The sequence below is a fragment of the Bos grunniens genome, chromosome 19, assembly GCF_055505025.1.
Source record: "Bos grunniens cultivar Pamir isolate PY7600 chromosome 19, Bosgru_T2T1.0, whole genome shotgun sequence".
In the NCBI taxonomy this organism is placed as follows: domain Eukaryota; kingdom Metazoa; phylum Chordata; class Mammalia; order Artiodactyla; family Bovidae; genus Bos; species Bos grunniens.
In genome coordinates this window covers 44545089-44569457 of record NC_141183.1, presented here as the reverse complement: position 1 = coordinate 44569457, position 24369 = coordinate 44545089, and the positions used below count along the sequence as shown (strand labels likewise).

The 24369-nt window shown below is 46.3% G+C and overlaps 1 long non-coding RNA gene and 1 other non-coding gene across 5 annotated transcripts in view; one reads left to right on the top strand and one right to left on the bottom strand.

Annotated features, from left to right (window-relative positions):
• The window catches only part of LOC147352489 (uncharacterized), a 49330-nt gene extending 35017 nt beyond the window's left edge, over positions 1 to 14313 (bottom strand). For 2 of the 4 annotated variants that reach the window (XR_015148215.1, XR_015148214.1), the window contains exons 1-2: positions 14131 to 14313; positions 341 to 398 (exon numbers count right to left, since the gene is read on the bottom strand). This is a non-coding gene — a long non-coding RNA (uncharacterized LOC147352489). Of the gene's footprint in view, positions 1 to 340; positions 399 to 14083 lie in introns of all 4 variants that reach the window. The other 2 variants (XR_015148216.1, XR_015148217.1) reach the window with 2 other exon arrangements.
• Positions 14314 to 17094: 2781 nt separating this feature from the next.
• TRNAY-GUA (transfer RNA tyrosine (anticodon GUA)) lies at positions 17095 to 17166 on the top strand. The gene has a single exon. It is a non-coding gene; the product is annotated as a tRNA-Tyr (tRNA).
• The last annotated feature ends 7203 nt before the right edge of the window (positions 17167 to 24369 follow it).

Here is a 24369-nt window from a genome sequence, read left to right as displayed (position 1 = left end):
AGATGCCCTGCAGAAGTAAATGGCAACCCACTCCAGTATTCTTGCCTGGGAAATCCCATGAACAGAGAAGCCTGGTGGGCTACAGTCTGTGGGATCGCAAGAGTCAGACATAACTTAGTGACTAAACCAAAAACCACATTTGAACCTTGTTAAATTTCCTTAACCTCCCTAGTGATATACTCCTTAGTTGACATCTATAAAATGACGATAGTGATAAAGCCTCCTAAGATTGTTGGGAAGATTTAATGTTGGGAGATAATTTGGGAGATAATGTTGGGAGACAATTTAATTGTTGGGAGATAACACATGTAAAGAATTCAGCAAAGCATCTGCCACATACCATGTGATCACTAGGAGCATCATTGTCATCATAGGTTATCAGTGAGGAGCTGGTATTTCTAGTAAAAAAACAAACAGGGAAGAAAATCATCATTTTTTCTTTAAAAAAATTTTATTATTATTATTATTTTTTTTTTAACCATGCCTTTTTCTGAAACTTCTATCTCAACTATCCCAAACTAGGTTCAATGTGCCTGCTGTATGCTGCAGTCATAGGAGCTGACAGACCCTGAGCTGGCCACCTGGCCCACTGACTGGCACCTCCACTCCCATCTTGGGCACCCCAAAAGTACAGCAGAGCCAGCCGGATACCCAGCATCCATCACCTCTCCTGCCAACCCATCAGCAGCAGTCAGAGACCTTGATCCCTATGGACATGGAGTGTTCCTCCTCCCAAGCCTCACCAGCAAAGCCAAGGTTTGAGATGGGCCCCCAGCCCCCTGGCTCAGCAGCAAGATCCTCCACTCGATTCTCCACTTTTCACCTCTGGACCTTTATTTTTTAATTTAATGTAGCACTGAGTTTTTCTTTAATACAGCACTCAATTTGCAGACTCATTACTGTTTTTCTCCTGCTGCGCCTTCTCATTCCTCCAGAACGAGGCCTGTGCCCATCTCTCCCACCGTCATAGACCCAGGGGCCAACCAGGGAGGGTGAATAGGGGTATGAGGAGATCTCAGAGCAGGGAGCCAGAAAGAGCAGGGAGCTGGGGGTGTGTCCCAGGGAGAGAGATCTGTGTCCTGCGGTGCTTCTAGGATAAGGTGAAAAAGTCACGCAGTGAGCAGGGGCGGGGCAGGGGGTGGAGTAGGCGCCCGAGGAGCTCAGAGGGGACAAGCAAGAGATGTGATTACACAGAACACTCCAGATCAGATATGGTGCGCAACCGCGGGCAGAGACAGGGGTCGAGCAGGGATGGGTAGAGACAGGATATGCAACAATCTGCCCACATTCCAGAGACCATTCTGAGGACCCCTTGCCGAAGGCCCTCCCAATGACTCATGTTCAAAACGAAGATGAAAAACAACAAAGTTGTTTCCTTATGTCTGGCTGGGAGCTCAGAACTCCCTGGAAAGTGTTTTTATTTTTTAATTAGAGGAAACTTGCCTTACAATGTTGCGTTGTTTTCTGTTGTACAGTAGCTCAAATCAGTCATAATTACATATATGTCCCCTCCCCATTTTGCCTCCCTCCCCTCCCCCGTCCCACCCCTCTAGGTCATCGAAGAGCAGCAAACTGGGCTCCCTGTGCTGTGGAGCAGCTTCCCACGAGCTCTCTATTTCACACTGGATATATAGCATATATATACGTCAATGCTATTCTCAGTGAGTCCCACTTTCTTCCCCCACTGTGTCCACACGTCTGTTTTCTACATCTGCATCTTCATTCCTTCCCTGCAAGTAGGTTTACCAGAACCATTTTTCTAGATTCCATAGATACACATTAATATATGATATTTGTTTTTGTCCTTCTGACTTACTTCACTCCATATGACCCGCTCTAGGTTCATCCACCTCTCTACAACTGACTCAGATTTGTTCCTTTTATGACTGAGTAATATTCCACTGTATATATGCACCACATCTTTATCCATTCATCTGTCAATGGACATCTAGGTTGCTCTGGAAATGGTTTAAAATCTTAGGGTTTCTGTTTGCTCAAATGAAAAGAAAGCAGAAGGAAGTACTGATTCAAAGAGGAACTGTCTGCTTCCGTCTGAAGTAACTGACTCCTGACTCTGACTTTGGCAACAGTCTTGCCGAGACCCAGCCGAACTCTATCCTCCTCTGGCCTTGCTTTTGGGGCCTGTATCAAAGCTCCAGAGTGAGGGTAGCAGCCCCTGCTCCCCCTTGAGGCATGGAGGAAGCCATGAGGACAAGTTGTGATCGATGGTATGTGATGCCCACATGCCCCACACACAGTGTGGGAGAGAAGCTGTTGTCATGTGATTTCAGATGTTTTTATAAAATTAAAAAAAAAAAGACACTTGACCCCTAGTAGGATGTGAACTATCCAAAAAACTCCAGAAATAACAAGTGTTGGTGAGGATGTGGAGAAGTTGGAACCCTTGTGCATTGTTGGCGGCAATGTGAAATGGTGCAGATGTTGCAGAAAATAGTAGGGAGGTTCCTCAAAAAGTTACAAATAGAACTACCGCGTGATTCAGCAGTTCCACCCAGGGGGGCAGATACCTTGGGGGCATATAGCTGAAAGAATGGAAGACAGGGTCTTGAAGAGGTGCCTCTATACCTGTGTTCATAGCAGCATTCTTTACAATAGGCAAAAGGTGTTCCTCTATGGATAAATGGATATACAAAATGTGATAGACACATACAATGGAATATTATTCAGCCTTGAGAAGAAAGGAAATTCTTACACATGCTAAAACATGGGTGACATTTGAGGACATTAAGCTAAGTGAAGTTAGACAGGGATTCCCCTGGCAGTCCAGTAGTTCAGGTACTGCACCTCCATTGCAGAGAGCTTGGGTTTGATCCCTGGCCAGAGAACTAGGATCCCACATTTCGCAAGGCCAAAAAAAAAAGTGAAATAAGCAAATCGTGAAAGGACAAATATTACATCATTCCATTTATATGAGATGCTTAAATTCATAGAGATCTAAAGTACAGTGGTGGTAGCCAAGGGCTGGGATGAGGGAGGAATTTAATAAATAGAGAGTTTCAATTTTATAAGATGAAAGGGGTTATGGAGGTGGATGGTGGTGACGGTGGCTCAACATGTGAAAATATTCCTAAACTGCAAGCTAAAAAGTGGTTAAGATGGTAAATTTTATGTTATGTATATATTTCTATGATAAGAAACATAAGTTTAGCATATGTTGTTGGGGAAAAACCTCTTTGGGAAAGTAGTCATAGTAAATGACTTATACTAAAAGTATGTGGCATGAAACCAAGCTGGACTCTGCAGGGCCTTCCCAAGGAGATAGACCTCTCCAGATCCTATGTCCCCCAGCATCTTGTTGGTAGAAAATATCTAGCCTGCTAGGCCTTCCCTGAGTCCTAAAGTGCAAATTTAATCAGAGAAGTGAGAAAATGAAGAAACAAAGGAAAATAGTCAAGCCAGACAAAATAATAATAGTTGAGCCATTAAAAACAAAGTCAAGGACCTTTGGTTCCTCTTCAAGGGTGATAGATAATATTCGGAGCCATTTCCTTAAGCGGTCTCACAGATACTAAACCCCCTACTGCATGCTGGCCATCAGAATGTAGACCCCAGACCAGAAGACTGAACACAGAGATTCCTGAAACATCACTCTGTTAACTCACCATCAACCCATCAGAGAACTACCCACCAGCTGATCACGTACCCTGTGACTGGCTCCCTCACACTGTCTTGAAAATCCCTTCCCTGAAAGCCACTGGGGAAGGGATTTTGAGCATCACTCTCTCCTTGGAGCCATGCCATAAACAGTGTACTTTCCTTCACCACAAGCCAGTGTCGGTAGACTGGCTTTGCTGTGCTTCGGGCAAGGAGACCCAAGTATAGTTCAGTAACAGGAGCACCATAAGGGCAATAACACTGTTCCATACATTTGATAGACAAGGAGAATGAGCCGTGGGGGAGATATAGGCAATTTGCCTAAATGTAGACAGCTACCAAATAGCAGGTCTCAGGCATGCATGACTGCAAAGCTGGTGCTCTGAAACTCCTTCTGGATCGCTCTTCTCTTCTCTTTGGCTGCACTGAGTCTTTGTTGCCACGTGTGGACTTTCTCTAGTCGGGGAAAGCAGGGGCTACTCTCTAGTTCTGGTGCTTGGGCTTCTCACTGATATGGATTTTCTTGTTTCCAAGTATGGGCTCTAGGGCACTCAGGCTATCAGCATCCCCACATTGCAGAATGAATTCTTAACCACTGGACCACGAGGGAAGCCCTGGGTTTCTTCTCTTACAAGGACTCCCCTGCTTTGCTCATCCTGTTTCAGCAGCAATGGCAGCCTCGGAGTTCCCCTGGAAGTCCTGCCTCAGAACCTCTGCAGGTGCTGCTCTCTCCTCCTAGAATGTGTTGCCCCCAGATATCTACCTACCTGGCTCCTTCTGTCTCTGCCCACCTGTCCCCTTGTTATGGAGGAGGCCTCTCAACATAGTATATCTCTTTTCCCCCTCCCTTTTGCCTTCTGTTTCTTGTTCCTCTTTATCCTTTACTGGTTTGACTGTTTTTTGCCTGTCTCTGTCACTGGGATGGAAGTCCATGAGGTCAGAGGCTTTCTTTTGCTCATGAACAGTATCTTTTGCATCAGTGACTGAGAGAATGGATGGGTGGCTATGGGGATTAGTGTGGCTGGTGGGCAGAGGAAAGCAGGAGGGCTCTAGATGCCAAGATTTGCAGGAAAGGCAGCTCCAAGCCCACTGATTTAACTGTACAGCAGGGTACAGTTCTAGAAGCAGTTCAACGGCCAAGAGTGACACCCTCCTCCTTCCCTCTTCCCCATTCCACTCTTCATCAGAAGATTGACTCATTCTCCCCTCCCCTCAAGTAAACACTTCCCTTTGGGCCTTTTCTGCTCACTGTCTGGATCACAAAGTACTAAAAAGTTAGTCGAACTGGGGATGAAGTAAAGTTTCTGGGGTTGAGCAGGGGTGAAGATGGCAGAGGCAAAGTCTGCAAACACCACTTGTTTTATCCCTGAAATCCCACTGCGATGTCTTCCCTCTGGCTGGTTTATTCCAGCAAGAATAAACTTGCTGGACTTCCGTGGTGACGCATTGGATAGGAATACACCTGCCAACCCAGGGGACATGGGTTTGATCCCTGGTCTGGGAAGATTCTATATGCTGAGGAGCCACTAAGCCCCCAGTCACAACTATTGAGCCTGGGCTCTAGGTCCCATGAGCTGCAATTGCTGTCTGTGAGCAGTAACTACTGAAGCCCGAGTGCCCTAGAGCCCGTGCGCTGCCAATATTGTAGCCCGTGGGCCCAAGAGCCCGTGCTCCACAAGAGAAGCCACTGAAATGAGAATCCCGAGCACCACAACAAAGAGCAGCCCTGTTCTCCAAAACTAGAGAAAGCCTGTGCAAAGCAACAAAGACCCAGCACAGCCAAAAATTTAAAAAATAAAATAAACACATTTTTTAAAAAAGAATAAACTTCCTTTGCACTGGTCAACTAGAGCTGGCTTTGCAAGACTGGCTCAGACTGCCTTGCCTGCACCCCACTTCTGCCCCCATCCTATTCCAAGCTAGTCCCCTCCTTGATGGCCCCAGTGTGGTCACAGCTTTTTGCTGACTTGCTTATCACTCCTTTATTGTTTCCTCTACTCCAAACAAAGGGCTTGCCTTTCTTTCTGGGGCCCCAGCGTCATCACAGCCTCTGGCAGATGGCAAGTTCTCAGAGAAATGTTTACTGAAGAAGTAAAAGGAGAGATGGGAAGGTGTCCGACCTCATATTTTGAGGACTGGCATGAAGTCTTCTCTAGCTACGAATGCCAGTGCCAACCCAGAGTCCCAGAGATTACTGAGATTTATTTAGGATATATATCTGACTCAAGACAAATGGTGCTTTGGCTGCAAAACTAGTGTTGCTGATAGCAGGAGGTCCTGTGTTTGTTCTGAAGTAGCACAGGGGGTAAAAACACCAGCATCTGCGTCCTCTACCTCCAATCTTCCCTCCCCCTCAGTAGCTTACATTGAACCATTTCTCCAGGCTAGCTCCACAGTGAGGGAGGTGAGGAATGAGAGTTTATAGAGAGAGGGGTATGGGGAAGTCCTGTGGGGGTGAATCCCAAGAGAAGCCCTGCCAGTGACCGAGGACTCATCTTTCTCCTGGTTCCTTCTGGTTCCCTGGGAAGGTGGGGCCCTGGCTGGGAATTGTTCAGGAATGGTCAAAATGCTGAGAAGGTGCAGCCTCAGCCACTTTCAGAAAGAACTTGGATAACTCTCTGTTGCTGTTTTCCAGGCTTTGTATTCATCCCACCTGCGGAACTGATCCACCTTCATTCCTGGTCCCATCAAACTGACAGGAGAGCAGTGACCCAGGGACCATCCCCTCAATAAGCAGCTTCCTCACCAGATGGACTGCCACTCTGATGCCTGGTCCTGGAGGCTGGGTGAGGGGGCACGGGTACGGACCCTGTGGGCAGCTTTCAGCTCAGTTCAATCACTAAGTCGTGCCTGACTCTTTGCAACCCCAATGGACTGTAGCCCACCAGACTTCCTGTCCTTCACCATCCTCCAGAGTTCTCACAAACTCGTGTTCATTGAGTCAATGATGTCATCCAACCATCTCATCATCTGTTGCCCTCTTCTCCTCATGGCCTCAATCTTTCCTAGCATCAGGGTCTTTTCCAATGAGTTGGCTCTTTGCATCAGGTGGCCAAAGTATTGGAGCTTCAACTTCAGCATCAGTCCTTCCAATGAATATTCAGGGTTGATTTCCTTTAGGATTGGCTGGTTTGATCTCCTTGCTGTCCAAAGGACTCTAGAGAATCTTCTCCAGCACCACAGTTCAAAAACATCAATTTTTTGGCACTCAACCTTCTTTATGGTCCAACTCTCACATCTGTATATGACCACTGGAAAAACCATAGATTTGACTATAGGGAGCTTTGTCAGCAAAGTGATGGCTCTGCTTTTTAATATGTTGTTTAGGTATGTCATAGCTTTTCTTCCAAGGAGCAAGTGTCTTTTAATTTCATGGCTGCAGTCACCATCTGCAATGATTTTGGAGCCCAAGAAAATAAAGTCTGTCACTGTTTCCATTTTTTCCCCCATCTATTTACCATGAAGTGATGGGATCGGATGCTATGATCTTTGTTTTTTGAATGTTGAGTTTTAAACCAGATTTTCACTCTTCTCTTTCACCGTCATCAAGAGGTTAGCTCCTCTTCGCTTTCTACCTTTAAGGTGGTATCATCTGCATATCTGAGGTTGTTGATATTTCTCCTGGCAATCTTGATTCCGGCTTGTGATTCATCCAGCCCATCATTTGCATGATGTTTTCTGCATAGAAATTAGAAATGCAGCTTTAAGCAGCACCTTTTTTGAGAATCCCTGGTCAAGACTGAAGCCAACTTTCCCAAACCTGCCAGGCACCTCTGGAAGGTTCTGATTAGGTAGATCTGGGGATGCCCTAAAGTCTACTTAGAAGCCCCCAGATGATTTCCTAGCAAATGAAAATTAAGCTCATTAGCACCTTCCTACCTGTTGGGCTTAATTTCCTGAGGTTGACCCTACACTTCCTGTGGTTACTGTGCCTACAGTGCCCTTCTTCACTCTTTGTGTCTGTCTGGGGAGCTCTCCATCCTTCAAGTCACCTGAGCCTGATCTTCCATTCTGGGGAGCCATTTTCATCACCGCCATCACCCTTGAAGAATTAGGTGTGTTCTCTTCTGTTTCCGTGGCCCTGTGTGTGTTTCCTACTTGGAGCCTGCGGTAGATGCTCTATAGGTTGGACCCAAAGCCTTCCCAAGCCTCTCTTTCCTTGGTTTACTCCTCCATTGTAAACAGGCAGTCTCACTTCCTTTGTGCCTGGAAACTATGAGACAGTTCTGGCCAATGTTTTGGGTTTTTTTTTTTAAGTTTTTATTGGAGTAGTTTCTTTACAATGTTGTGTTAATTTCTGCCATGCAGCAAAGTGAATCAGCTACACCTATACATATATCCCCTCTTTTCTGGATTTCCTTCTCACTTAGGTAACCACAGAGCACTGAGTACAGTTCCCCATGCTATACAGCAGATTCTCATGAGTTACCTATTTCATACACAGAATCAGTGGTGTGTATATGTCAATCCCAATCTCCAAATTCATCCCACCCCTCCATCCCCGCCTTGGTATCCATATGTTTGTTCATTCTCTATGTCTGTATTCCTATTTCTGCTTTGCAAATAAGTTCAACTGTATCATTTTTTTTCTAGATTCCCTATATAAGTGATATTATACGCTATTTGTTTTTCTCTTTCTGTATGACAGTCTCTAGATCCATCCGTGCGTGCTTAGTCACTTCAGTCGTGTCCAACACTTTGTGACCCCAACCACGTCTCTGCAAATCAGTTTTGTTCCTTTCTACGGCTGAGTATCTGGCCAGGGTTGAATAAGTAGAAGCCCACTGAGGATTTCTGGAAAACCTCAGCTTTCCCGATCCCAGAGCTGCATCTTTTCTTCTTCCTGTGTGGCTGCAAGGGCTGGACCTGTCATCTCAGCACTTGGAGGGAAAGGCCTAGGGAGTGGGAGCCTTCCATGCTCGTATGCTGGGGTCACAAGGCCACCAGCAACATCCTACTTCCAGACTGTTTACGCGGGTAGGACATAGTCAACTCTCATTTATGAATAAACTGAAAGATTGAAGGCAGGAGAAGAAAGGGATGACAGAGGATGAGACGGTTGGATGGCATCACTGACTCAATGGACATGAGTTTGTGCAAACTCTGGGAGATGGTGAAGGACGGAGAAGCCTGGTGTGCTGCAGTCCATGGGGTCACAAAGAGTTGGACACAACTGAGTGACTGAACAACAACAAAACCTTTAATTGGGAATAAATTTATAGCTAGCTGGCTTTTCTTTTCTTCTAAGTAGAATTGTTATCAAGGCTGGTGCCCCAGAATTCTATGCCTGTGTGCAAATGAAAACCAACTGCTCTTATCTAAGTTTCAAGAGGAAGTTGCAAAGAGAAAAAGATAAGAACCAGTTATAACCATCTAGGCCAGAGGTCCCCAACCTTTTTAGCACCAGGGACTGGTTTCATGGAAGACAATTTTTCCACAGACAGGGGTTGGGGGGGAATGGTTTCGGTTCTGGCTGCCAGTCACCTCCTGCTGTGTGGCCCAGTTTCTAACAGGCCATGGACAAGTACCAGTCCATGGCTTGGGGCTTGGGAACCCCTGATCTAGGTCCAAGATGGTGGAAGATTTGACTTCCAGTAGATCTTGAGCCTCATTATAAGCTTCTTGTAACTAGCTAAATGACACACCTGCCAATTGCCATGACAACAACTAGAAAAGCCTAAACAAAGATGGGAAAGAAAGGAGTGTTGCATCAGTTCCGGGTCTGAACCATCCGTTATTCTGGATAAGTTGTGAATAATCCTCTCACACTTTCCAGTACGCTCCCTTTTATTTCTACCCTCTTATATAATGGGTATCTCTGCCCAAGTGGGGTTGTGAAGTTTTGATTTGCAAACCAGGCTCCCTCTTCTCCATTCTTTGGCCATTGAATAAAGTCTGTGTTGTTTCAGTCTCAGCATGGGTTTTGTTATTGGCTGCGAGAATCCAACTGGAAGGAGAACCTCCCTGGCGGAGACGAGAGGTCTTGGTCCAAGCCACGACCCTGACGAGAGTCCAGTCAGCCAATCTGGTAACAGAATGAGTTCCCTATGAGATACAGAGTGAAGGTGCCTGCTTTCCCTAGGACAGCCCCAGTTCATACCTGATTTCAAGGTGAGATTTTAAAATTTCACCCCTTTCACTCTCGAAAGTGTTCTGCTTTCTTTTTAAAAAATAATTTATTTATTTTTGACTGTGCTTGGTTATTGTTGCTATGCATGAGCTTTCTCTAGTGGCAAGCAGGGGCTTCTCTCTCTTTGCTGAGCACAGGTTTTAGGGCATATGGGCTCAGCAGTTGCAGCTCACAAGCTCAGCTGCTCCATGACATGTGGGATCTTCCTGGACCAGGGATCGAACTCGTGTCCTGTGCAGGTGGACTCTCAACCACTGGACCACCAGGGAAATCCAAAAGAGTTCTGGTTTGAATTGTAAATTACTCTTTGCATTTTTCTTTTTGCTTTAGATGTATTTTATCTCAACTTTTATTAAACTTAATGCAAAGTAAGTATTCATTAAGCTACCCTGCATCCGTGGCTGGTGGCTCAGCTGGTAAAGAATCTGCCTGCAATGCGGGAGACCTGGGTTCAATCCCTGGGTTGGAAAGATCCCCTGGAGAAGGGAAAGGCTACCCACTCCAGTATCCTGGCCTGGAGAATTCCATGGACTGCGTAGTCGATGGGGTCTCAAAGAGTCGGACAGAACTGAGCAACTTTCACTTTCACTGTACTTTTCACCCTGCAGCCCTCAAATGAAAATAAGGGCCATAGTTATGGTGTTGCAGCTAAAGCTGGGAAAATGATAGTCAACTTATACCTCATGAAAGGTTGGCCATCACCGATTTAGCCCTGAGAAAAGAGGTAAAATCCATAATATATACATAAAAAAAATCTTAGCTTAAACTTGAAGATATACAAATGTTTTCTTCTCTGCTCTCACTTTAATATCAGGGTTTGACGGTAGAACTTCCTGTTTAAAATTATCACATTAATCTCACATCCTCTTGCATGTTTCTAGACTGACCTCACGGAGGGCAGGGACCTCTGCTTGTCAGGTTTCATACTGCCACAGGCTCAGTGCTCAGAGGTCCTTTGCAGAAAAAAACTGAACTCTTCTGACAATTTCTTAGGAATTCTGAGCTTCCACAATTACCTAGGTGTCTTCTATTTCAAGGCATTCAGATCAAAAAAAGATTTTTAAGTTAAACATGTCTGCAGAAGCCCAAGTGCTCTTCAAAAATACCTGGGTTTGTAACTGAACTGAATTCCTACATTTCCCCGTCACTAAAAACCTGATTCCATGAAATCCCTAATGAACATCACTGCAAATATCATCTAGGATAGTAGCCCTGACCTTTGTTTTTTTTGGCAGTGCCGGGTCCTTGCAGTGTGGAAGTTCTTCGTTGCTATGCACAGGCTTCTCTAGTTGTGACACATAGCCTTACTTGCCCTGTGGCCTGTGGGACCTTAGTTCCCTGACCAGAGATTGAACCCGTGTCCCTTGCATTGGAAGGTAGATTCTTAACTACTAGAACACCAGGAAGTCCCAGCACTGACCTGACTCTTGGACAAAAAGTAGTAAAGGGGTTTCCCTGGTGGTGTAGTGGATAAGAATCTGCCTGCCAATAGCAGGGCACACAGGTTTGATCCCTGGCCTGGGGAGATACAAGATAGCAAGCACACAGCTGAGCCTGTGTGCCGCAACTACTGAAACCTACATGCTCTAGGGGCCTCCAGCTGCAACTAATAAGCCCCTGTGCCACAGCTACTGAAGTCCACGTGCCTAGAGCCCATGCTCTGCAAGAAGGGAAGCCACCACACAGGGAAGCCCGAGCACCGCAACTGGAGAGTAGCCCCCGCTCTTCACAACTAGAGAAAGCCCGTGTGCACCAACGAAGACCCAACGCAACCAAAAACAAAAATAAATAATATAAATAATTTAAAAATAATTTACAATTTCAGTAATTATCGGGTTAACAGTAGTATAAACTGGTGGTCTGGAGAGGGTCCCATGATCGAGAACCCAGCTGTCTAACTGACAAGCCATGGGAGCTGCTCATAACATGAGAGTTGCTGCTTTGTACAGTATCACTTACCAACCTGAAATCTTTTCAGCAGCTTCCCACTGTGTCTGGGATAAAGTCCAGGGATTCAAATTTCTAGGACGTTTTGGGAGCCCTAAATGACCTATCCCATCCCTTCGGGCTGATCGCCACCAAGTCCACCTTTCTTGTATTTTCTCACAAGACCCTCACCCTCACACCTTCATGGTGGTCCCCCTGCTTGGAATACATTCCCTCAACTGACTAACTCCTAATCTGTCCCCAGAAGGCACCACCTCTGGGAGGCCTTCCAGGTTGAAGAGAGGTAAGCAACCATCCCTAGCTAGACAGAGAAATCAGAATGTCCACCTCCTTCAAGGCAGGGTTTGAACAAATACATTTTTTTACTGCCAGAAAATGAAATAAAAATGGAGATGTGAGTTTTCTTATTTCCCTATTAAGCAGTTTAAAAATAGTTACATTATGTTCATGGTCAAATATTCAAGATTGCACAGTGAAGAGTAAGTCCCCCACTTCCATAGTCCCGATCTTCCCTGCCCCCACAGCTGTCAGTTTCTTGGGTGGTCTTCCAGGAATGTTCTACATATACATAGGTATATAGAAGTCAAAGTGAGAGGGGTAAAGCAGGGACATGAAATCCACATAAGACACAGTTCCTGCACCTGAGAAATTCACAGCCTTCTCAGGAGGGTAAGTCAGTGCCAACCTGTTAGTTGGTACCGTGGAGCAGTATGTGGGAACCTGTATGGTCCTCACTCAAGGCCACTCAGAGCCAGGATTCAAGTCCATGCCTGGGCTGACTTCATAAGCCATCACTATACATAAGTAAACAGGATGCCACCCAGAAGTAGAATGAAGGCACACTTCATTCTAACTAACAGCTTGAACACACATATTTTAATTTTTGTTTTGTAGAGTTCCAGCTCTTGAGCTTTTAAGGCTGGGATAGAGCTGAGTCTGGAGTTGGAAACCAGGGTGGCACAGGACAATAAAATTAACCATGCATCATGCTTTCTTGCTTGAACTATAGTTACAAGTCATTACAGGAAAAACAAAAATACTCCATTAAACGGAAGCACTGTGATGAAACTCAAGCTCCAAGAACAGGAACCACGTAGAAATGTGACATCTGTTGATCAGCATCTCCATTTAAACCATCTGACAAATGAGGAAACCCATGGAGGGAAAGTGACTTGCCTAAGGTCACCAGGTTAGTTTAGACAAAATGAAAACTAGAGCGGGTGGTTCTGACTGGGTTAAGTACACTTTCCATAGCATGGCCTCCCCTGACACAAAAGAACAACATGAGTAGATTAATATCCTTCCCTGAGATGCATTCTGGGTCCTTTCTCTTACTTCAGGTGGGAACTGATGAGACAGTCAGGCTTGGAAGGTTAGGTCAGGGACTCAACTACTAGGTAACTAACTGTCAAGGTTCCTAGCTGGAATCCATTGACATGGAATGACTAAATTAAGCAGAAAATGTCTCAAAATGTTAGTGGACCATTCACAGAACCATCCAATGCTTGAGAACTAGGCTCAAAGCTACAGTCAGCAACGTCACCGCAAATGGAAATTCCGTGTGCGTGCCATGCCCCCACTGTGACAGGAATCCAGATCTGCTATGCTCTCCCCCACTGAGAGTGGGCATTCTCTGGGGTCCCTGCTCATCCAGGCCATGCCAGCTCCCCATCAAAGCCTGGCACAGGCCCCTCTGATTGGCGAGCCTGAGCCACATGCCCAGGATCATGTTGCAAAGGGGAGGCTGAAAAAAGAGAAAATCTAGCATTTCTAGTTTCTCTAGTGGGAGGTAGGTGATTCCTTTTAATAAAACCATGCAGTGGAGAGTCCTCCAAACATACAATGCAGGAGACAAAGGTTCTATCCCTGGGTCAGGAAGATTCCCCGGAGAAGGAAATGGCAACCCACTTCAGTATTCTTGCCTGACGATTTTCATGAACAGAGGAGCCTGATGGGCTACAGTCTAAAGAGTCCTGTGGGTGACCGAAAAAAGGAGAGAGTGGGGAGGGAGAAATGTCCTTCAGCTATTAGAGCTGGAACACAAGGAAGATGGGACAGTTCCTGGAACTGGGGCTGGGGAGAGGAGAGCCCTCAGCAGGGCCAGGGGACATGTGGGTCTAGCTGAAAGTGCAATTTGACTTTGTGGTACAGAAATGTGATGTGAGAGGCGTAACTCCACCGTCCATACTGCCCCAGGACAGGAGTTGCCAAACGCAGATCACATGCTTGGGGAAACCGCAAACACGGGAAGAGAAATTGAGCAATCCCAAGGAGAAATGAAATCAGAATATGTTCCCGGGAGGAAGGGAAGATTCATTTCTCACTACCTGGGTTGAGAGATCATTTGAGAGGGAAGGAGGCAGAAGAGGCTAACGCATGTTAAGCACTCACTCTCCTTGAACGCCAGGCAGGCAGGCACTGGACTGTAGTTGACATACCTCTTGTAATATGGAGAAAAGAATCGCCCTGGAGGAAGAAAAGGAAATGGTACAATCTTGATAAGCTGGGCCGGGGCGGGGGTTGGGATCCGGAAAGACTCCTTTCCACTTCTCACACCCTCCTGGCTTCTTCCCCCTTCTCGCAAACCTCTCGTGGGAGGAGGAGGTGGGTTGGCAGGCTGCGGAGGGCTGCCTAAGCCCCGCCTCCTGCTTTCCTTCCGGCCGGCTGGCCAGCTGCAAGTACAACTGTAAAGCAGCCAGCGCAGCAGCAGCGAGGCTCGGGGCTGTCAGCACGTCTTCTAGCCAGGCGGCTGGGGGGAGGGGTGTCTAATTCTGGAGATGCTATTTCAAAGTTGGTCACTACCTAGTTCTACATCTACGCGTTATATGTGCCTTCTACGTCTACATCACTAGATCAAGACACCTCAGCTTCACACTTGGTCAATTCTCTGAAATTCAACTTACGCAGAGTCACAAAAATTCACTGATAGTATTAAAAGGAGTCTTTAAATTTGTTTCTCATTGCTGGGCCACACTGCCAGCAAAGCACTTCAATTTTCAAAATATAAATTTCTAATTGCCTTCCGAGTAGCACCATTATAGCTCATTTTTTCCGTATATCTGTACCAATATTGTCGGTACCAATATTGTTGTGCAGTTGCTCATTCATGTCCAACTCTCTGCGACCTCATGGACTGCAGCACGCCAGACTTCCCTGTCCTTCACTATCTCCCAGAGTTTGCCCAAACTCATGTCCACTGAATCAATGATGCCATCCAACCATCTCATCCTCTGTCGTACCAGTATAGAACATTAAAATAATTTGGTAAAGGGCAACATTAAAAATAGCCTGCAATTTTTGTAAGCCAAGGCACCAGACCCTGCAGGCTGACTAATCTAAGACCAATTCCCAACTCCCGTCTCCTTGGCCTCTTCCACCGTATCGTCTGGGTGGGGAAATGCTCTCTTTTCCAGACTTTCTTGAAGCTAAGAGTGCTACATGACATTGTTCCAGCCAATAAAGCAGAAGCTGAAGAATTCTGAAGGTTTCTGGGAAAACTTTTGTTTCCTTAAATGGAACCAAAGCTGCTGGTGCTACCCCTATTCACCCTCATCCCTGCCTTGAATGAGGCCATGATGCTTAAAACTGTAGTGACCATCCTGCGGGTAGGAGGTGGTACATAGGTCCCAAAGCTAGCTTCTTAAAGATGGTGAATTAGAAAGATAGAAATTGCCTGGGGCCCAGTGAAACCAATACCAGCATCATCTCCAGACTTCTTATAGTACCAGGAAACAAACTCATTTCTTTGAACACAATAAATCAGGTTTTAGGGACTTCTCTGGTCGTCCAGTGGTTAATTCTCTGTGCTTCTACCGAATGGGGCATGGGTTCCATCCCTGGTCAGGGAACTAAAATCCCTCATGCTGTGAGGCATGGCAAAAAAATGAAAAAAAAATTAAAAATAAAAATTAAAAAATCAGGTTTTAGGGTGTGGGTAGCTTAAAGCATTTCTGCCTGATGCTTTCTATTTTGGCACTTCTTCATTTTTGAATGTAGTAGAAGAGCTGTCCAAAAGTGGAAATGGCCGAGGTCTTTCTTAAACCCCAAAAGTCCCTGGTGTGGGTGTCTTGGTTTCATGGACTTTTCCATTCCCCAGGATGCTTCCTGTTCCTGAGCAGTAAGAGGGATCCTGGTTACACCGCAAATGTATTTATTTTCCTGCCTCCTCCTGGGCAACTCCATTTCCTAGTTCTGAGCCCCATTCCTGGTTTTACCGCCAGGATGGATCTCCCCAAGTATGCCCTTGCTCCCCATCTCCCCTTCATCTGCTCATTCAAGCCTGCTCAGGGCCCCTGGACCTGACATCTTTAACTGGACCATGGGCTGCCAAGGAACCTCTATAAAATGACAGGCCAGCACCAGAAAGCCCTGCTTCCTAGGATGTTTTGCTTGTGTGAAACAGCTAAATAAAATATTTACACAGCTCAGTTGGTAATTTATGTGTATTATTTTGTATCCTTTATTGACATTTTCTTTTAGAAACAGTTGCCTTTGGGAAGATCCATTCTACTGACTATGGAAAGAAATATAAAAAGTAACCTTTGAAACATTTCAAGCACTTGGTCTCCCACCTGTGGGCCCATTGCATTTGTGGGATCTTAATTCCCCAACCAGGGATGGAACCTGTGCCCCCTATGTTGGAAATGCAGAGTCTTAACCACTCGATTGCCAAGGAAGTCCCCACTCATTTCATTGAAAACTCTTTTTAAGCCTTTGCTGGAGATCAAATTACTATGATGCTAAAAGAAGCTTAACATCCAATCAGTATGCCCTGTGAATGGTACAGTGTTCCTGGGTATTTTCATCTTCCTGGGCTTAGTATAGAGGAAATTGCTTACATACACAGAAATCATATTACTATACTTACCAGATATTTTCCCAATCAAGAAACAGTCTTTATGGTTGGAAAAAAAAAAAAGCACATTTACATGCTCGGTTAAATATCTGTCTAATTAGACAAGACACCAAAAAACCTAACACTCCAGGTCAATACCAGACGCCAGACAAACCTAATTAGATTGCAGTTGCCATGTAAACGCATTTGAACTTAATGTTCAATTGTTGTTCTTTTCAGGACCTTACTGCTCCCCCTCAGGGTTTCCCCAGTTGGAGCCCATACTGGCAGCATCCTGGTTGACACTGCAGGTGGATTGAATCCTGCCCACAGGTGTGTTTTGTTGAGGCTGTACCGTGTTTTAGGAAAATTGATATACATCCAATTAAGTAGAATTGATGGATTACAAGAGATTTTATCTTCTTACAGAGACACAACTAAAACATTTCTAGAAGAATAGAAACAAAAAACAAAAGCCTTATGGGGCTTCCCTGGTGGTCCAGTGGTTAAGAATCTGCCTTGCAATGCAGGGGATGTGGATTTGATCCTGGGTCAGGGAATTAAGGCTTCCCTGGTGGCTCAGACGGTAAAGCGTCTGCCTGTAATGTGGGAGACCCAGGTTCGATCCCTGGGTTGGGAAGATCCCCTGGAGAAGGAAATGGCAACCCACTCCAGTATTCTTGCTTGGAGAATTCCATGGATTGAGGAGCCTGGTAGGCTACAGTCCACGGGGTCGCAAAGAGTCGGACACGACTAAGCAACTTCACTTCACTTCAGGAAATTAAGATCCCACATACTTCAGAGAAACTAAGCCTGCGTACCACAAGTAGAGAGGCCGTGTGTGTGTATGTGTGTTTGTGTGTGTGTGAAGTTGCTTCTGTCGTGTCCAACTCTTTGTGACCCTATCGACTGTAGCCTGCCTGCGGGGCTCCTCTGTCCATGAGAGTCTCAAGGCAAGAACACTGGCGTGGGTTGCCGTGCCCTCCTCCAGGGGATCTTCCAGACCCAGGGATCGAACCTGTGTCTCTCATGTCTTCTGCATTGGCAGTGGAGAAGGAAATGGCAACCCAATCTAGTATTTTTGCCTAGAGAATCCTGTGTACAGAGGAGCCTGGTGGGCTGCTGTCCACAGGGTTGCACAGAGTCGGACACTACTGAAGAGACTTAGAATGCATATGTGCATTGGAGAAGGAAATGGCAACCCACACCAGTATTCTTGCCTGGAGAATCCTGTGGACAGAGGAGCCTGGTGGGCTGCCGTCTATGGGGTCGCACAATGTCAGACACGACTGAAGCAACTTAGCGACAGCAGCAGCAGCAGCTGCATTGGCAGGCAGGTTCTTTATCACTAATGCCACCTGGGCTAGGCACTGCAGCAAAAGATCCTGAGGGCTGCAACTGAGACCCAGTGCAGCCAAATAAATAAATGAAGATAAATACATCATGATGATCATTCCGTATGAGTATTGAATGCATGCTTACTTCTTTTTAGCTTCTCTATAGTGTCCCACTGGAGAAGGCAATGGCAACCTACTCCAGTACTCTTGCCTGGAAAATCCCATGGATGGAGGAGCCTGGTAGGCTGCAGTCCATGGGGTCGCTAAGAGTCGGACACGACTGAGCAACTTTACTTTCACTTTTCACTTTCATGTATTGGAGGAGGAAATGGCAACCCACTCCAGTGTTCTTGCCTGGAGAATCCCAGGGACAGGGGAGGCTGGTGGGCTGCCGTCTATGGGGTCGCACAGAGTCGGATACGACTGAAGCGACAGCAGCAGCAGCAGCAGCATAGTGTCCCACTGTATGAATGAAGCATAATTAATTAAACCAGTCCACTATTGTGGGGTGTATAACTGGTTGGAATTTTCTTTTTCTTAAGAGTGGAATCTGGCTCACATACTTCTAGTCATACAACTTTAGACAAGTTACCTAACCTCTCTGAACTTGAGTCCCATCGTTTGTAAAACAGGAATAAAAAAAAGTCTCTCCTTCACCCCTCACAAGGTCATTGGAAGAATTAGAGATCAGTAGGTAAAGCAAATGGGGCTTCCCTCATAGCACAGTTGGTAAAAGAATCTGTCTGCAGCGCGGGAACCTGAGACCAGGTTCAATTCCTGGCTTGTGAAGATCCCCTGGAGAAGGAAATGGCAACCCACTCCAGTACTCTTGCCAGGAGAATCCTATGGACAGAAGAGCCTGGCAGGCCACAGTTCATGGGGTCTCAAGGGTCGGACATGGCTTAGGTAAAGCAAATAGCACAGAGTCTTCAGCAGGCCGTGCTGGGTCATGTTTGTTCCCTTCCTTTTCACCATAATGCCTCTCCAGAATCTGTCCCTGCCCTGGGGAAGGGCTTTCCTGTTTTTAGTCCCACACTGGTATCTGGCTTCGCCTCCTGGCTCAGCAACAGGCAGCTTCGACCAGAAGCAAGGACTCCAGCATGCTCTCCAGGGGAACCTGTTCTGTGCAGGGGCTCTCAGACTGCTTCCCACGCCCTCGTGTTGTCACACATTCTCCACAGGGCCAGCCTGGGCTGTTTGCCTTCCCTGACACTGACCTAGTTGGCAAGGACTGCAGAGAAAAGTCAGGCCCCAGGCCTGGCACACCCAAGGGATGTTACCACAGAGCAAACATGAGTTTGCTGGCTGGGTGGATTCCAGTCAACAGGGAGATAAACAGATTAAAGGCAAACAGGAGAGAAATCCCTGCCATGGAAGCAGAGGGAAGGCTCTCTGCTGCCTCTGTTTGGGGTTTGTCTACCTATCTAATAAATAAAACAGCTTTGCTAAGCTGCTAAGTCACTTCAGTCGTGTCAGACTCTGCGTGACCCCATAGATGACAGTCCAACAGGCTTCGCCGTCCCTGGGATTCTCCAGGCAAAAACACTGGAGTGGGTTGCCATTTCCTTCTCCAATGCATGAAAGTGAAAAGTGAAAGTGAAGTCGCCCAGTCGTGTCTGACTTTTAGCGACTCCATGGACTGCAGCCTACCAGGCTCCTCCGTCCATGGGACTTACCAGGCAAGAGTACTGGAGGGGGGTGCCACTGCCTTCTCCAAAACAGCTTTACTGACATATAATTAATATACCATGCAATTCACCTATTTACAGTGTGCAGCTCAATGGTTTTTACTATATTCAAGAATTGTAGGGAATTCCCTGGTGGCCCAGTGGTTAGGACTTCATGTTTTCACTGCCAAGGACCTGGGCTCAACTCCTGCTCAGGGAATTAAGATCCCACAAACTGCAAAACATGGCCAAGAAAAAGAATTGTGCAACTAATGCCATAGTTTTAGATTACTGTCATCATCCTAAAAAGAAACACCATGCCCATCAGCAGTCACTACCTCCTCTTCCTAGGCATCTACTTCCTGTAGTCCTGCTGCTGCTAAGTCGCTTCAGTCGTGTCCGACTCTGTGCGACCCCACAGACGGCAGCCCACCAGGCTTCCCTGTCCCTGGGATTCTCCAGGCAAGAACACTGGAGTGGGTTGCCATTTCCTTCTCCAATGTATGAAAGTGAAAAGTGAAAGTGCAGTCGCTCATTCGTGCCCGACTCTTAGCGACCCCATGGACTGCAGCCCACCAGGCTCCTCCGTCCATGGGATTTTTCAGGCAAGAGTACTGGAGTGGGGTGCCATTGCCTTCTCCTAGGCAACCGCTAATCTGCTTCCTGTCTTCATGAATTTGTCTATTCTGAACATTTCATATAAATGGAATCCTGTAATATGCAGTTTTATGATGTCTTCAAGGTTCACCTATATTGCAGCATGAATTACTACTTTATTGGAGGTGGCCCTGCAACAAAAGAAGCTACCACAATGAGAAGACCTTGCACCGCACCGAAGACCCAGAGCAGCCAAAAATTACCAAAACAAAACAAAACAAAACAAAAACAAGGGGTACTGATGAGAAGGGAGATTGGGAATTATGGTAGCTTCGTGGAGGAGACGATGTTTAAGTTGATCTTGAAGAATAAGTATGAGCCTGTCAGGTCATAGAAGAAGAGTTAATAGTATGTGCAAGATCATAGAGGCATAACAGAGCAGAGTGACCTCCTCCCATGCCTTTAGAATGAATGGCTTTGGGAGGTGAATCCATAAATTCCTATAAAGGAATTCCAGCACACCTTTAGGTTCAGAGTGGATGTGTTGAGCAAAAGGACAGGGCTAGGGAAGAGAGTTCACCCCCAAGGCAGGATGGGGCTGTCTAAGAGTTCAGCCTTATTCCTTAGTTCTGAAGGCATGCACGGGACTGGATCCAGCCCACACACAAACCTTTAGAAGGAGCATCATTCTACTTCCTGTCAAAAAGCCAGGGAGAGGGACTGTAACTGAAGAGAGGGTGGTTATGGCACCAAAAAGGGGGTTGGTGAGGGTGGGAGGGAGGGAACTCAGATGACACACGGACACACGGTATTTGTTCCACACTCCTGTTTGTCCTTCCAGCTTGCCTAGCGGCTACAGACTTGTAATGAGTAACTAAATCAGTGATGTCAAAGCTTAACTCTTGGTGTAAAACAGGTACTCCTCTTCAGTCCTAAGTGCCAAAACACATCCCATTGCCCCCGGACCCTTGACCCTCTGTAAGCTTGCAGGCAGCCAATCAGAGTTTTCCAGAAGTTCCAGGCGAACCGCCAGCTGGTCGTGAATTGAGCCCCTGCGCCCATTTCTGAATTCGACCTGCTGGCCTAGGTGTGCATTGCAGCGTCAGAGTCTGGTGTGTTGGTCAAGAAGCTTTCTGCTGTAAGTCACTAAGAGCTCAACTCAAAATGGCTTAAACAATAACAAAAAGTATATTCACAGAAGAAGGATTTTGGAGGTCAGGTGGTGTCAGAATTGGTGAACTTAACAGCAAAATTGGGTCATCAAGGGCCTCAGCTCTTGCCACTCATCCTCAATGTACTGGCCTCTCCCCCGTCAATGTAATAGGTCAGCTCCCCTTATGGTCCTGATAGGGCTGCTGCAGCTCCATGCTTCACACTACAGACATCATGACTGCTGCTGCTGCTGCTAAGTCACCATAACTAGAGTTAGAAAAAGGCTAATTCTTGCCATACACCTCTCTTCAGGAGCAAAGAACTTCCCCAAAGTCCTCAGCAGGCTTCCTCTCACATCTTCATGCCTGGAATGGCTTCATATGCCCTTGGCTGTCAATGGCAGGCAAAGGGAACAGACAACTATGATTTGCTTAGATTCTGAACAATCAGGATTCCGCCTCTGGGGCTTGAGAGGAAGCCAGCCTCCCGTGAATCTACCACCACCTGACAACCTCATTAAAGGTGAGGTCTGCTGGGTAAGCAACAATCAATACTTGCCACACACAGGTCTCTGGTGGGCACTACACATGCTTTATAGGCTTTTTGAGGAGGACAGACCTTGGGATTTTGTGTGCGTGTGTGTGTGTGTGGCTGCTCTTAACTGCAGCATGCAGGATCTTTTTAGCTGTGGCATGTGGGATCTAGTTCCCTGACCAGGGATCGAACCTGGACTGCCTGCATGGGGAGTTCAGAGTCTTGGTCACTGGACCACCAGAGAAGTCCCACCTTCACATTGATGGTTATCTGCATACAGTAAATCTGTTTTACTACTGCAAGTTCTATTTGGTTCTTTTTCAATAGCCCTTGCTCTTTACTCAGAGTTTTAACTGTCCCTTTTATTTCTTGAATCTCCCAGCTCTGATTGTGTCAACATCGGTTGTTTTTGCAAGTCTGATTCTGCATTTGTATCCTGTAAGCTTCTGTTTCTGATGCCTTATTTCCTTATGTGTTTATTGATCTTCTCAATTTTCTTCTAATTTATCTGCAGAAATTCTTTGAGTCCAAAGATTAATGTGAGTACTTTTCTTTTCTTTTCTTTTTGCCACATCACAGGTGGGATCTCAATTCCCCGGTGAGGGATTGAACCCAGGCCACCACACTGAAAGCCTGGAATCCTAGCCTCTAGGCCACTAGGAAATTCCCAAACACGAGTTCTTTCATAAAGATTCTGTATTTGTTTCTATCAGGCTCTGGAGAACACTGTCTGCCAAGGACAACTGAACATCCTCAGCCTGAGGTTTTGAAGTTCAGGCTGCAATCGTTTGTGAGAACCAGCTTGGGTTTATAATTTCTTGTGCATGCATGCATGCTAAGTTGCTTTAGCCGTGTCTGATTCTTTGCAACTCTATGGACTGTAAGACCGCCAGGCTCTTCTGCTCATGGGATTCTCCAGGCAAGAATACAGGAGTGGGTTGCCATGTCCTCCTCCAGGGAATTTCCTGACCCATGTCCCCTGCCTTGGCAGGCAGGTTCTTTGGACAGAGGAACCTGGCAGTCTACAGTCCATGGGGTGGCAAAGAGTCAGACATGACTGAGGGACTCCCATCTTTACCACTAGTGCCACCTGGACAGCCCTAAGAGTTCTCAGGGGTAGGGTTAAGGGAAGGAGTTCCTCACTGTTCTCCATGCTAAGATTTAACATAGGCTATTTGCCTGTAGACTGCGGGCGGTGTGGTGGCATTTTTAATTCATCTTACCTTGATGGTATGGACCTTTGGGATTTTGTGTTTGTGAGGGACTCTCCTATTAAAATCCTCACATTCTGCAGACCCCAGAGCCTCTTGGCAAGCCCTCAGGGTCCAAGCTGCCTTCAGTGTTCTTCTTTGCTTCTAGCCTGAGGATTTCTAACTTTCTGACAGCTCACAGATATATTCCAGATGATATTGTTCCTATTTCACTGTGATAATTAGCTGTTCTTGGTGGGAGAACAGTAGTTAGCTAGTCTGCCATGTTACCAGACATGCAAGCCATTTTTCTAATTGTAAATTCAAATTCATCAGTTAACCAAAACTATGAAAGGAAGATGAAAGGTGAAGTAGCCCTTTGGCGAGAGCGGGGGAACAACTTGTGTTAAATTTATATTTTAAACAGACAATTGGTCCACGTGGTACAGCATTCAAATGGTACCATAGGACATGTAGTCTATTTGGTCAGTAAAGTCTCCTTCCCCCACTTCCTAATCCAGCAGTCCCTCATTTCCTTTCACTTCCAGAGATCTTCTGTACATATTTTGAAATTACACATATTCTTCCCTTAGTTCATCCTCTTTTTTAAAATAGGAGCTTATTTTTCACCCAACAATATATCTTGGAAATTGTTCCCAACTGCTACATAAAGAGAGTTTCGTTCCTTTTTTTTTTTTTTTTAATTGATGGCTGGGCTAGGTCTTTGCTGCTGCTCGGGCTTTTCTCTAGTTGGGGAGAGCTGGGGCTACTCTCTAGTTTCAGTGTGCAGGCTTCTCATTGCAGAGGCTTCTCCTATTTCGGAGCACCAGCTCTAGGGCATGTGGGCTTCAGTAGTTGTGGTGCCTGGGCTTAGTTGCCCTGAGGTATGTGGAATCCTCCTGGACCAGGGATCAAACCTGTGTCCCCTGCATTGCAAGGCAGGTTCTTAACCACTGGACCACCAGGGAAGTTTACTTTTTCATCCTTTTGCATGGTTTCATAATATTCTATGATATGGATACTACTACTACTAAGTCGCTTCAGTCGTGTCCGACTCTGTGCGACCCCATATACGGCAGCCCACCAGGCTCCTCTGTCCCTGGGATTCTCCAGGCAAGAACACTGGAGTGGGTTGCCATTTCCTTCTCCAATGCATGAAAGTGAAAAGTGAAAGTGAAGTCGCTCAGTCATTCCCAACTCTTAGCGACCCCATGGACTGCAGCCTACCAGGCTCCTCTGTCCATGGGATTTTCCAGGCAAGAGCACTGGAGTGGGTTGCCATTGCCTTCTCCGATGATATGGATAGCACACCCTATTTAAGCAAGCCTCTATTTGTGGACATTGAGGTTGTTTCCAGGCTTCTAAA